Here is a 12,194-nt window from a genome sequence, read left to right on the forward strand (position 1 = left end):
CAGAAAGTTGGCTTAAAACTGTAATTTGTATGAAGTCATTCTAGACAACATGTGGCATGAGCCAACCTAGGGAAACAGGTCTAAATTGAGATAATATTTTTATGGAATTCTTATCCTAGAAATCAGGCTTCTAAAAGATTTTAGGGCAATGTCTCTTTGTTGAGGTATTGGAGACTGCACCATCGTGCGTTCATATGTAGGAATTGGCAGTCAAACTTAGTAGCATGAAGGATAGACTCCGGTGTTTTGGAGACTGGATTTTGGAGACTAGTTTGTTAGAGGTTAAGTTTTGCTTTCCAAAGTTGTGGTTTGCCCTGAAGTTATCTGTATTTTAATGCTAATTCCACTGCCCCAAGGACAGCTGCCTAGTCACTACTCAGAACTCAGGTGACCTTGTGGTTGTGCTCTGGTGTTACAAGGAGAATGTAAGGATTGTGATTAAGGATTGCCAGTGTTACATTGAGTAACTCAAACTTATTTATAATTGAGAAAAAAATCAAACAGGTAGAGATTGTTACAAGATTTACGAAGGATTGATGAGGTTTTAGAACTTGTGAGAGCATTATAGCCTGTTTGCTTACTTCAACCGCCATTCAAGATAGATTTAGAGGATTGCTAACAGCCTTGTATTATGTAATTTTGTTGCTTCTTCATTGTAAGAAGTTAGAACTTAAATCTTTCAAGGTATATGGAAATTTTTACTACAAACCTTTGCTCTCAAAATGAGCTTTAATATTTGGGGAGTAGCTGTTACACTACTCCAGAAAAGAATATTTGAAGCTAATTTTAAGCTTCTAAGGATATGTTAATTGGCTAAGTACCTCACCTTACCAGAGGACTTAGGTCTTTGTTATGCACATTGGAGATGAAACTTCAGCTGTGTTAATACAGAATTGTAGGCTAGAGTCATGGAAGTATTTTAAAAAGAAACCTGGTGAAACATACCTTAGTCCAAACAGCAATTTAATTGGTTATTACAAAATACTGATATTTGGCCTATTACATATACAAATTTCAGGCAAAATTGATAATTTTACTCTTTACATGCTTTTGTATTTCCTGTAAATTTGTGCATGCAACCCATAGAAAATGCACTTATGTATTTATAGGTGGTTCATCTAATGAAAAGGCTACATGTATGATTGGATCACTTGTTTATTCTCTTGAGTTTCCCCTGCTTCAACACAGACTATTAAATTACTTGCTGTAGCCACTGTTTTTAAATGTTAAAAATCAAGCTTTCAATTCATATACTTATAGCCAATGTGTGGCTTGTGGTTTTACAATTGATTAAAAAGTTTTCCTTTTTTTTTTTTAGATACTACTAGCCCTCAAATTTTACAATTAGTTAATGCTTTATTAGAGGCAGGTTTTCTACTTGAAATCAGTGAGTGATTTCAGTGTGAATGTCTGACAACTCACTGTCCTTTCAGTGCTCTGGCTCAGAGAACTAAACAACACCATAGACCCAGCTCTTTGAAAATGGTAATGGAGTTGATAACACACCCTCATGAAAAGAGGAAGACTCCATTTGCTTACTTTCAATGCCCAGCCTCACCCTGCCAACTCAGGGATTTCTAAATAAGGCTAAAACTGGACCTTGTTTACAGGATTTGACATTTCTAATTAATGCTTATGTTTAGGTAAATAAAGCTGGTGAGGGGCTGGAGAGATGGCTTAGTGGTTAAGAGCACTAAGTACTGTTCCTTTATAGGCCATTTAAGAACTCAAACTGGATTGCCTGGAACCCTTAGCAAGGGACGACAATAATACCAGGCAGATTATAGGCCTTACATAGAAACAATTAGTCAAAAAGTCTCATTTTTATATCATCAAAACAATAATGCTGGAAACAATAATTTGGTATACAAGTCAATTTATAAATGCAAGTGCTCAGTGTCCTCAATTTAATACTCGAGGACTTATCTTAATAAATAATATTTTAACAATTTTAATAAATAAAAGGGGGAGCTATCCCTGTACGCTAAATAATGCTCCTTTTATTTCAATTTTAAAATTTGGATGCCAAGGTTTATGGCACCCTACAACTAGGCATACTTCTGCCTAGGTGAAATAGAAAGACCCACATATTGGCATGATCCTGTCCAGGTATTTTATATGGGGAAGAGGGAATGTTTGTGTTTTTTCTACAGAATGCTACAGGAGTGTGCCAGCTGCCTGAGAGTCTGGTGAGCCATGCTGATCCTGGGAGCATGAAGATTCAGCTCTCGTGGTTCTGGTTCCTGGAGTCATTCCCTTAGAGGAAGACGGAGGATTCCCCCTCATCTTTTGTCATCACAGAAATTCTGGCGTTGCTGCAGTCAGTGTGTCCTGTCCCACCGAGGCCTGCCCTCCAACCCTCTGTGCACTGCTGCTTGCTGGAAGCTGCTGTGGACTGGGGAACTCTGCCCTGGATTTGCAGATCTCAGACATGGTTCCATTGCCTGCTGGTTGCTCCAGAGAAGAATGACTGATCCTGAACTGTCCTGGGAAAGACCTTGGCATTTTCGCTGCTATTGTAGCAGCCATTTCTGCTGCAGCCATTGTGTCTGCAGTGTCTGGAGTTACCCTCCCCCAATCTATTGTTAGGCAAGCACAGTGTGTGAACTTTCTGGAGTAGTTGTGTAGAACTAGAGTTTCATAAAGGTTGCTCATTGTCAGAGTCCAGATGTGCAGGGCGGGACGTGCCTGAGGGAGAGCCAGAGATAGGACTTGCCAAACCAGCTATCAGCCCCAAGGACACTGACCATCCGTAGCTACCCCCTCCCCTTCCTTCACCCCCCTGAGTGAGATGAGTCACCCTACCTGCCTGCCGAGCTGCTGGAGAGCACGTACTCCTTGCTGATGTAATTTCGCGCCGAAAGTAACTGTGCACCATTTGAATTGACCAATCATGTGTAACCCCGCGAATGCCCCTAACCTCCCCTATATAAACCCCCGAGTCTGGAGGCTCGGGGTCGATTCCTCTGTCTCCTGTGTGAGATACGTGTCGACCCGGGATCCCGCTAAGACCTGGGATCTCGTTAATAAAGCTACCTCTTGCTGTTTCATCAAGAATGGCTCCTCGTGATTCCTGGGGGCACCCCACCCTGCGATCGGAGCGAGAGACGCGGCTCCCCGTTTTGGGGTACGCTCTTTCATTTGGGGGCTCGTCCGGGATCGGAGCGTGACCCCCTGGAACCCCGAATGCCACTTGGAGGTACGTTGGTGTGAGTGTTGAAAGCGGCCGCTGTGTAGGTGTATGTATGTGTGTGTGTGTACGTTGTGCTTCTCGTACTGTGTATTGTGCCATGGTCTAAGGTTTAAGTTGGGTGTGCTCGGGTGGAAGGGCTTCCCACCCCGAATTTGAGTGCACCCCGTTTTCGAGTACATCTGGGCAGATGGGTTTCCTGCCCCGTATTTGAGTGTACTTGAGCGGAAGGGTTTCCCGCTCTGGACAGGCGCCTGTGAGTAGAAGGGTTTCCTACTCCGAATAGTCTTTTTCTTTCTTTTTTTTCCTTTTTAGAAAGCGCACTGGGGGACGCCCCAATCGCGCAGGCTCTGGGACGCGTGAGAGACGTTCCGAGAGCCAGCCTTTGTCGGGTCCTGGCTCTGGGACGCGTGAGAGACGTTCCACGAGCCGAATTTTGTCGGGAGGACCCGGCAACGGACAGTCAAAAAGATCTGACTGTGACTTGACTTCGGAGGTCGAGTTCGGCAGCCTATTTGAGTATAGGCACGGACAAGTGTGCTTAGATGTGTTAGTGTCTGTTGTCTGTATTCTATTCCTGTGTTTGGTATCCCAGAAGCAGCTAAGGTTAAGCTGCAGTTTGGGCCAGGTACTGAAGGTACCAGGCATCTGTGGAAATTGGTTATAGGATGCTTTGTCTTGGTCTTGTTTGTCTGGATTGTTTTCTGTGGTATTGTCCAGTGTTTTTTTGACTTTTTATTCGTGTTTGAATTTGGACTGACGACCGTGTTTAAAATCTTGAACCGACGACTGTGTTTGAAATCATGAAACTGTTTGCTTTGTTCGTTGAAGAGTTTTACTTGGTCCCCTTAATGCTTAGTGAGTAAGGAACTTAATTTTGTGGACCCCGCTCTAGTGGCGGTGTGTTGGTTGATAGCCAAAGTTAATTTTTAAAACAGTGTTTTATCTGTGCTTGTGCTCGCAGCCAGCTGAGATAAGCTAGAGAAGTGAGTAAATATTGCTTGGGAGCAAAGAATCTTAAAGGCGGAGTTTCAGCTGGTATGACACTTAGTGCGTAGCTGCCTAAAAGATCAGAAATGCTGTTAATAGGCTATAAAAAAGGGACAGGCTGTGTTAGAAATGCTACAGGAAGAATAATCTAAAAAGGCTGAGAGCTAGGTGGGGCTATAAGGAAAACAAGAATAGGAAAGGAATTTCTGACATTTGCTCACAGTAGGAGAGCACTCATTTAGAGAAGTTCTTTAAGGAAGCCTGCCTTATCTGCTGTCTTTATTCCAAGGGAGGAGTCAGTCTCCAGCACTAAATTACTTGGCGGTGGCCAAGGTCAGGATTAATGTTTTCTTTTCCTTGGCCCCTTTAAACCCAGTGAGACAGTTTGGTGAAGGGCTACTACTGAGGTCCTGATAGCCCCAGGTGAACTGGTTACAATTCTTTTATCAGCCCCCTGGCATCTAGCACCCAGGTTCTAACCATCTCTCCATCCTTTTGTTATTAGTTGTTACTAGAAGCCTAGTGTCATTTGGAGGCTGGTTCTCTTGAGAGGCAAAGCCATGGAGCTGACACTGACCATGGCCTTTTTGTTCCAAGAAAGGCCTCCTGGTTTAGCTGTGTGACTAAATGCTGTTTGCCCTCTTCGGTAGACTCTATTCTCAAGATTCTCTTGTTTTCTCACCATCCCATTTGATATGCTTGTTAGTAACTGTTACAGGTCTTCTTTACCACCGAGGAAAGACGGAATCCTACTAGAGGCCAGAAAAAAAAGGGTTCCAACACGCATAGAAGGCCCTCACTTCTGCCTGCTCTCTTCATACCCCTGAAGGTAGGGAGTGCTCCAGGTCTGCCCCCAGGCTCCAAGGGTGGGTCTCCTAGGGGCTGGAAAATGCCCCACCAATCTGGCTAAGATAAAGAAAAGATATGAAGAGAAAGTTACAGAAACTTGAAGGGTTAAGCTAAGTCACTGAGAGAGTTATTGTAAGTTGCAGAGAAAATAAGTTGATGCATGGTTCAGGGTCTGTGCAGAAAAGTGGACAGCACCTAATAGCTGTAGAAGAAGATGCAGAGAGACTGAAAAAAAAAAGAAAGAAAGAAAGAAAGAGGTAAAGAGTGCAGGAAGCTAGGGAAGAAAAGAGACAAAAAGAAGAGGAAATTAGAGAGCTAAAGAGATAAAAGGCGAGAGAGGAACATATACTGGCCACAGTAGTTAGGGAACCTAGGAAGATAGTACCTGGCAACAGAAGAGAATTCCTGGCTAAAGATCAGTGTGCCTAATGCAAAGAAAAAAGGACACTGGGTCAGGGACTGCCCAAGAAAGAACAAGAGGGGCCACTGGAGAGCTTCTTGGTCCTAGAGTGCTGGCTATGTACAGAGATAGAAGGGAAGTGTGGATGCAGGGACCCAATGCTCTGTGCTCCTATGCCCCCCTCCAGTGGGCCAATATCCAAAGACCTTGAGTGCAAGGGGCTACTGGCAACGAACAATACTTATGGACTGCCCGAAGAACAGTGGACCTTGGCGTGGGCCGGGTAACCCACCCACTAATTCATGGTCATCCCTGACTGCCCCTATCCCTTGCTCATGAGAAAATTGCTCTCCAAAATGGCTTGCGTGGGCTGAAATAGCTGGGTGAGGCCATGTGTATGCATATCTACAGACTGTGTATGTGGAGCTTAAGACCTGTCTCAGTGCACCAGTACCTGATGCTGGGGGATGTGTGACTTAGTCCTGATCTGCCTGGAACACATCACTCCTGCCAGCCGGGCATTAACAATTATCACCCAATCCAGGACTTAAACTGTGATAGAGTGGCTGATGTTTTGCCTTTGAATAGAGTGTCCCAAAAGATGGGACCACTGGTCAGCTGCCATGGACTAGATTCTCTACCGGTTGGGGATAATCTGGTCACCTTGCTGCCCAATCCGGACCTGGAGCCACTGCAACATGAGTGTCAAGCACTGGCAGAAGCCCATGGATGGAGGAAAGACCTCTGCGACTGGTTGATTGACCCCTGCTGAAAGCCGAGGACCTTGTCCACAGACGGGAACAGTTCTCTTCATGAATGAAGGTCAGAGACAAGTGGGTGCTGCCATGGTGGACAACACAATGTTATCTGGGATGGCTGAACCTCTACCCCCCCCAGTACATCAGCACTGCAGATGCCTTTACCATCTCTTGGATGCCCTAGTGAAGCCAACAACTGTGAGTACTATTCATTGCTCAGGATATCAGGAGGGAAGAGATTCAGTGACATGGGGCAATAACGAAGCAGATAAAGTGGCTCGAAAAATGGTTATGCAGGAGCCCATCCTGGTTGCAGGCCTGCAAGAGACAGCCACTGGGAACTGGGATCGGACTAAGGGATGGCCTCACTTAGAAAAGGCCCAAATTGCTTAAAAGATAAAGGACAATGGCACGCTTGAGGGGAAAGCTATACTCCCCCAGAGAACAAAGAAAAGACTCACTTTGCCAAATACAGAAATGGACTCATTTAGGAGATAAAAAGTTTGTCCAAGTAGTTAAGGTATATGTAACAGACTTTAAGATTTTAGCCAGAGAGACAGTAGAAAGTATAAGGTATGTCAATAAGTGAATGCTTAGCAAGCAAACAGGGCAAAGAGACCTAGAGAGTTTAGTGAAAAGTCGAAGTGAACTTCACTGAGATAAAACCAGAAAAATATAATCACAAGTATCTCCTAGTGCTTGTAGATACTTTTTCAGGAATAGATAGAAGCTTTCCTCACCAAATGAGAGACGGCCTCTGCAATCATCAAGAAGATACTGGAAGAAATCTTCCCCGGATTTGGAATGCCCAAGGTAATCTGGCCAGACAAAGGCCCTACTTTCGTTGCCAAGGTAAGCCAGGGTGTGGCCAAGTATTTAGAGGTCAATTGGAAATTACATTGTATTTACAGACCTCAAAGTTCAGGACAGGTAGAGTAAATAAATAAAATTTTAAAAGAGACCCTGACCAAATTAAATTAACCATGGAGACTGGCACAGACTGGGTGACACTCCTTCCCTCTTGCTCTCTTCAGAGCAAGAAATACCCCTTCCAGATTCAGCCTTACCCCCTTTGAGATCTTATATGGGGCCTCAGCCCCCCTGACTGTATTAGATGATGTTACTGAACCAACATGTCATAGTGCCATAGTAATAATGATTTGTGTGCCAGGCTAAAAGACCTACAGGTGATACAGAAAGAAATCTGCTCACAGCTGACAGCAGCCTATGCCCCGGAGACCCCTGAGACATCCCATCAGTTCCAGGTTGCAGCTACACTGAGTCCAGACACTCGAGCCTCGCTGGAAAGGACCGTACCTGGTGCTGCTGACCACCCTGACAGCTGTCAATTCTCAGCCCTCACCAGCCGTGTACTAGCTGTTGGGGCTGAGAGCTGGGACCTAGAGGGAAACTCAGTCATGTTTGTCCTGGGTTCTATCAAGATAGGTGTGGGATAGGCTTGATTTCCATTACAAATGATGTAACATTGCATATGTTAGTACTCTTAACACTTCTTGGGACTGTGCCTCAGGGATCACAGTCCGTATAAGCTTAGAAGTTCTAAAAGCTAGTCATGACCTTGGTGGATAGGCTTGGATAGTGTCCAGGTTAGAATCCTCATGTTAAGACTACAATACCAAGCTGTTATGCTAGATGAAGCTGAGTTCTCCATGAAGTTCTAGGATTAGAACTATTAACAAAAAAAAAAAAGAATTGGGGAATGTAGAACTAGAGTTTCATAAAGGTTGCTCATTGTCAGAGTCCAGATGTGCAGGGCGGGACGTGCCTGAGGGAGAGCCAGAGATAGGACTTGCCAAACCAGCTATCAGCCCCAAGGACACTGACCATCCGTAGCTACCCCCTCCCCTTCCTTCACCCCCCTGAGTGAGATGAGTCACCCTACCTGCCTGCCGAGCTGCTGGAGAGCACGTACTCCTTGCTGATGTAATTTCGCGCCGAAAGTAACTGTGCACCATTTGAATTGACCAATCATGTGTAACCCCGCGAATGCCCCTAACCTCCCCTATATAAACCCCCGAGTCTGGAGGCTCGGGGTCGATTCCTCTGTCTCCTGTGTGAGATACGTGTCGACCCGGGATCCCGCTAAGACCTGGGATCTCGTTAATAAAGCTACCTCTTGCTGTTTCATCAAGAATGGCTCCTCGTGATTCCTGGGGGCACCCCACCCTGCGATCGGAGCGAGAGACGCGGCTCCCCGTTTTGGGGTACGCTCTTTCAGTTGCTAACAATTGGGAATTCTAAATTTGATTATAGGAGCGGCTTGACTACGGCCCTTGGTGGTAGCAGCTGAGGAGAACCAGATGAGGTGCCCACTACTTATCGGGAGAGGCTCAACTTCCACAATCTCTTAAATTAACGCCATCTGGCCTCTGCTCCTTCGCCCCTGGGCTCAAGTAAGAGGAATGAGAAGATGACCTGATGTAGCTATCCTCAGGGACGGGCAACTTCCTCTGACCCTTGACCAATCTAAGACAGGAACCTTGGGGGCGACAAGGTGATCCTATGACAGATAAGGCTGGGGTTTGAGAGGTCGATCCTAAGACAGAGGTGGCTACACCCCGTTTAAACGTACAGGCCGGTCAAATGCTCCTCTGCCCAGTTTCTCCCCCAATAAACACACGTATAGCCCAGAACGGTGTGTTACAGCATAAGTTCATTTCTAGCCATTGGGGTGCAGTCCTAACTGCAAGAGTGGCTCGCCATGGCCGAGCTGGGCACTCTGTGAGGCATGTCTGATCTCTCTCAGACCACTACTTCCACCTAATGGTTTTTTATAAAAGAATAACGGGGGAGATGTAGTGCCATATTGGATTTGGGCCTGGCTGCTTTGTAACTGCATGGCCACAGTTAAGAAGTCATGGGATTGTTGGACAGAGGCCTCTCCCATGTATTTACGGCACAGGAAGAAAAGACCAAGTAGTAAACACCCGATATCTCCACTGCATGACCTCTGCTGAGCCCGGCTGATGCATGTGGAACTGACACACCTGGACCACACCTGGGTGGTGGTCAATTTACTTCTGCCTTTTACTTCCTCAGCCTTTATCCTTGAGATTTAGGCTGGTCTTCTGGGATTTCTCCCTAATCAGGTCTCGTAGTTGGTCTTTTGTTACCGAAGTCACGAGCCAGGTAGTCACGAGCCAGGGTTTCCCACTGTGCTTCCCAGTTATTTTCTACCTGGAGACTTGGGTATATAAGTGGTGAATAAAGCTACAGGAGACTCTCACTCTTCTTCCTCACTCTCACTCTTCCTTCCCATCTTCCTCTCTCTCTCTCTCTCTCTCTCTCTCTCTCTCTCTCTTCCTCTCTTCCTCTCCTGGCTTGACACGATAACCTGTGTGTGTGTGTATGTGTGTTTCTTTCATCCCGTAGGCTTTCGCCCGATTCTCGGTACCAGCTCGGTGCTGGCGCCGACAAGCTGCATGGGGTCTGGGTTAGTTGAGACTGCTGGTCTTCCTGTGGGGTCACCTCCTCCTCAGCTTCTTCCAGCTTTTCCCTAATTCAACCACAGGGGCTCCTGACTTCGGTCCATCGTTTGGGTGCTAGTATCTGCATCTGACTCTTTCAGCTGCTTGTTGGTCCTTTCAGAGGGCAGTCATGCTAGGCTCTTGTCTGTAAACATACCACAATACCAGTAACAGTGTCAGGCCTTGGAACCTCCCCATGAGCTGGATCCCACTTTGGGCCAGTCACTGAACCTCCTTTTCCTTAGGTTTTTCTCCATTTTTGACCCTGCAGTTCTTTCAGACAGAAGCAATTCTGGGTCAGAGTTTATGACTGTGGGGTAGCAACCCCATCCCTCCACTTGATGCCCTGTCATCCTACTGGAGGTCAACTCTACAAGTTCCCTCGTCCCACTGTAGGGCATTTCATCTAAGGTCCCTCCCTTTGAGTCCTGAGAGTCTCTCACCTCCCATGTCTCTGGTACATTCTAGAGGCTCCTTCTATCTCCTACCTCCCAAGGTTGCCTGTTTCCATTCTTCCTTCTGGCCCTCAGGGCTTCTCTCCTGTCTCTTCCCTGCCCCCCTCATACCTGATCATGTTCCCCTTTTCCTATCTCCTCTTCCACCCAGGTCCCTCCCTCCCTCTACCTCCCATGATTATTTTCTTCTCCTTCTCAAGTGGGACTGAAGCATCTTGGGCACTTCTTCTTGTTAACCTTCTTGAGTTCTGTGGACTGTATCCTAGGTATTTTGTACTTTTTTGGGCTAATATCCACCTATTAGTGAGTACATGCCATGCATATCCTGTTGGGTCTGAGTTGCCTCACTGAGGATGATATTTTCTAGTTCCACTAACTTATCTGCAAAACTCATGATGCCCTTGTTCTTAATAGCTGAATAGTATTCCATTGTGTAAATGAACCACATTTTCTGTCACTGAATGGTCTTAAGGGACACTATCATACATTCAGTTGTCTTCTACTGTCATAGCTTTGTCTTCTTCTGGAATCCTCTGGAAGGACACGTCTAAAACTATTTTACAGTGAGCTTACTTCTTTTTGTTCTCTCTCTCTCTCTCTCTCTCTCTCTCTCTCTCTCTCTCTCTCCCTCTCTTTCTTTTCTTTCTCCCCTTCCCTCCCTCCATCCCTCTGAACCTCCATCCCTCCCTTTCTCCCTCTCCATTCTTCCCTTCTTTCTTTCTTCCCTTCTTTCTTCCTTCCTTTCTTTCTTTCTTTCTTTCTTTCTTCTTTCTTTCTTTCTTTCTTTCTTTCTTTCTTTCTTTCTTTCTTTCTTTCTTTCTTTCACCCATCATTGAACCAAGGGCCTTGTGGATCCTAAATACTCTGACACTAGTCTCCACCCTCTGCTCCCAACTATTTTCATAAGTAGATGCAACACACTTCAAAATAATGAAAAAGTACAGTGTAGTGGATACATAAGCTGCAAACATGATTATCAATCATCTCTGGCAAGTATCATGTATTGAGCATAGTTTTTTTTTACTACTGACTGTATACTATGTTTGTTTACATCAACATTATCACAAACGTGTGACTAATGCATTCCATTACTATGTTACAATAGCTATGATAGCATTAGATGGCAGGAAGATTTCAGCTACATTATGAGTCTACCATTGTGCATATGGTCAGTACATCAGTGACACAAATACCATAATGCAGCACATGGGTTTAATGGCATAGAAAAGGGAAATATTCTCAGTGTCTAAATAGGATCAATAATGGTATCTATCAGAGCTGCAGGGAGCATTAAATGAACAAAAATGCATGTCAATGGATTACTACAGTGGCTCTTTAAGGGTATGCACTTTGATTGCTATATACTGTGTACATAGAGGACGGAGCTACTAACTGTGCCTGCAACAAAATCTCAATATGAGCATTGGGACTCTTGAAAGATAAGTTCATTAATTGGCGGCACCAGAGATGGGCATTATAGGTGAAATAATAGGAGTAGAAGCCTTAAGAACATGGCAAGTTCCACAAAAGCATAGAACGGCGTCTTGTAGTTGTAGGATACAGTACTTAGGGAGAATCGGGAAATAGTGGGGGGCAACTATGATGGAAGAGGCTCATAGAAGTGGAGAGGAATGTACTAGGCCTAGAAATGGAGGAGTAGATCTGGGGGGAAAGGGAGGTGGGAGAGATTATGGTCTAGATGTAATGTATGAGAGATTTAAAAAATACTAGGCTCATGTCAGGCAAAGAAGACGGAAAACATTCTAGTGATGAAAAGAGCATATATAGAGATAGAAATTACAAATGCATATGGAATGTTAGGGAACAATTGAATTCTAGGAGCTTTCACCCATTTGGAGGCTTCAAATGCATCTGCCCATTTTTGGGATATTAGTAGGGTAGACTTTTGTTGTTGTTCGTTCATTCATTCATTCATTCATTCATTCACTTTACATCCTGATCAGAACCCCCTTCTCTCCTCTCAGTCTCCCCTCACAAGTCCCTTTCCCCATCTTCCCTCCCTCTTCTTCATCTCAAAGAAGGTGGAGGTCCCCCACGGATGCC

The sequence above is a fragment of the Rattus norvegicus genome, chromosome X (assembly GCF_021556685.1).
Source record: "Rattus norvegicus strain SHRSP/BbbUtx chromosome X, alternate assembly SHRSP_T2T, whole genome shotgun sequence".
NCBI classification, from domain to species: Eukaryota; Metazoa; Chordata; class Mammalia; order Rodentia; family Muridae; genus Rattus; species Rattus norvegicus.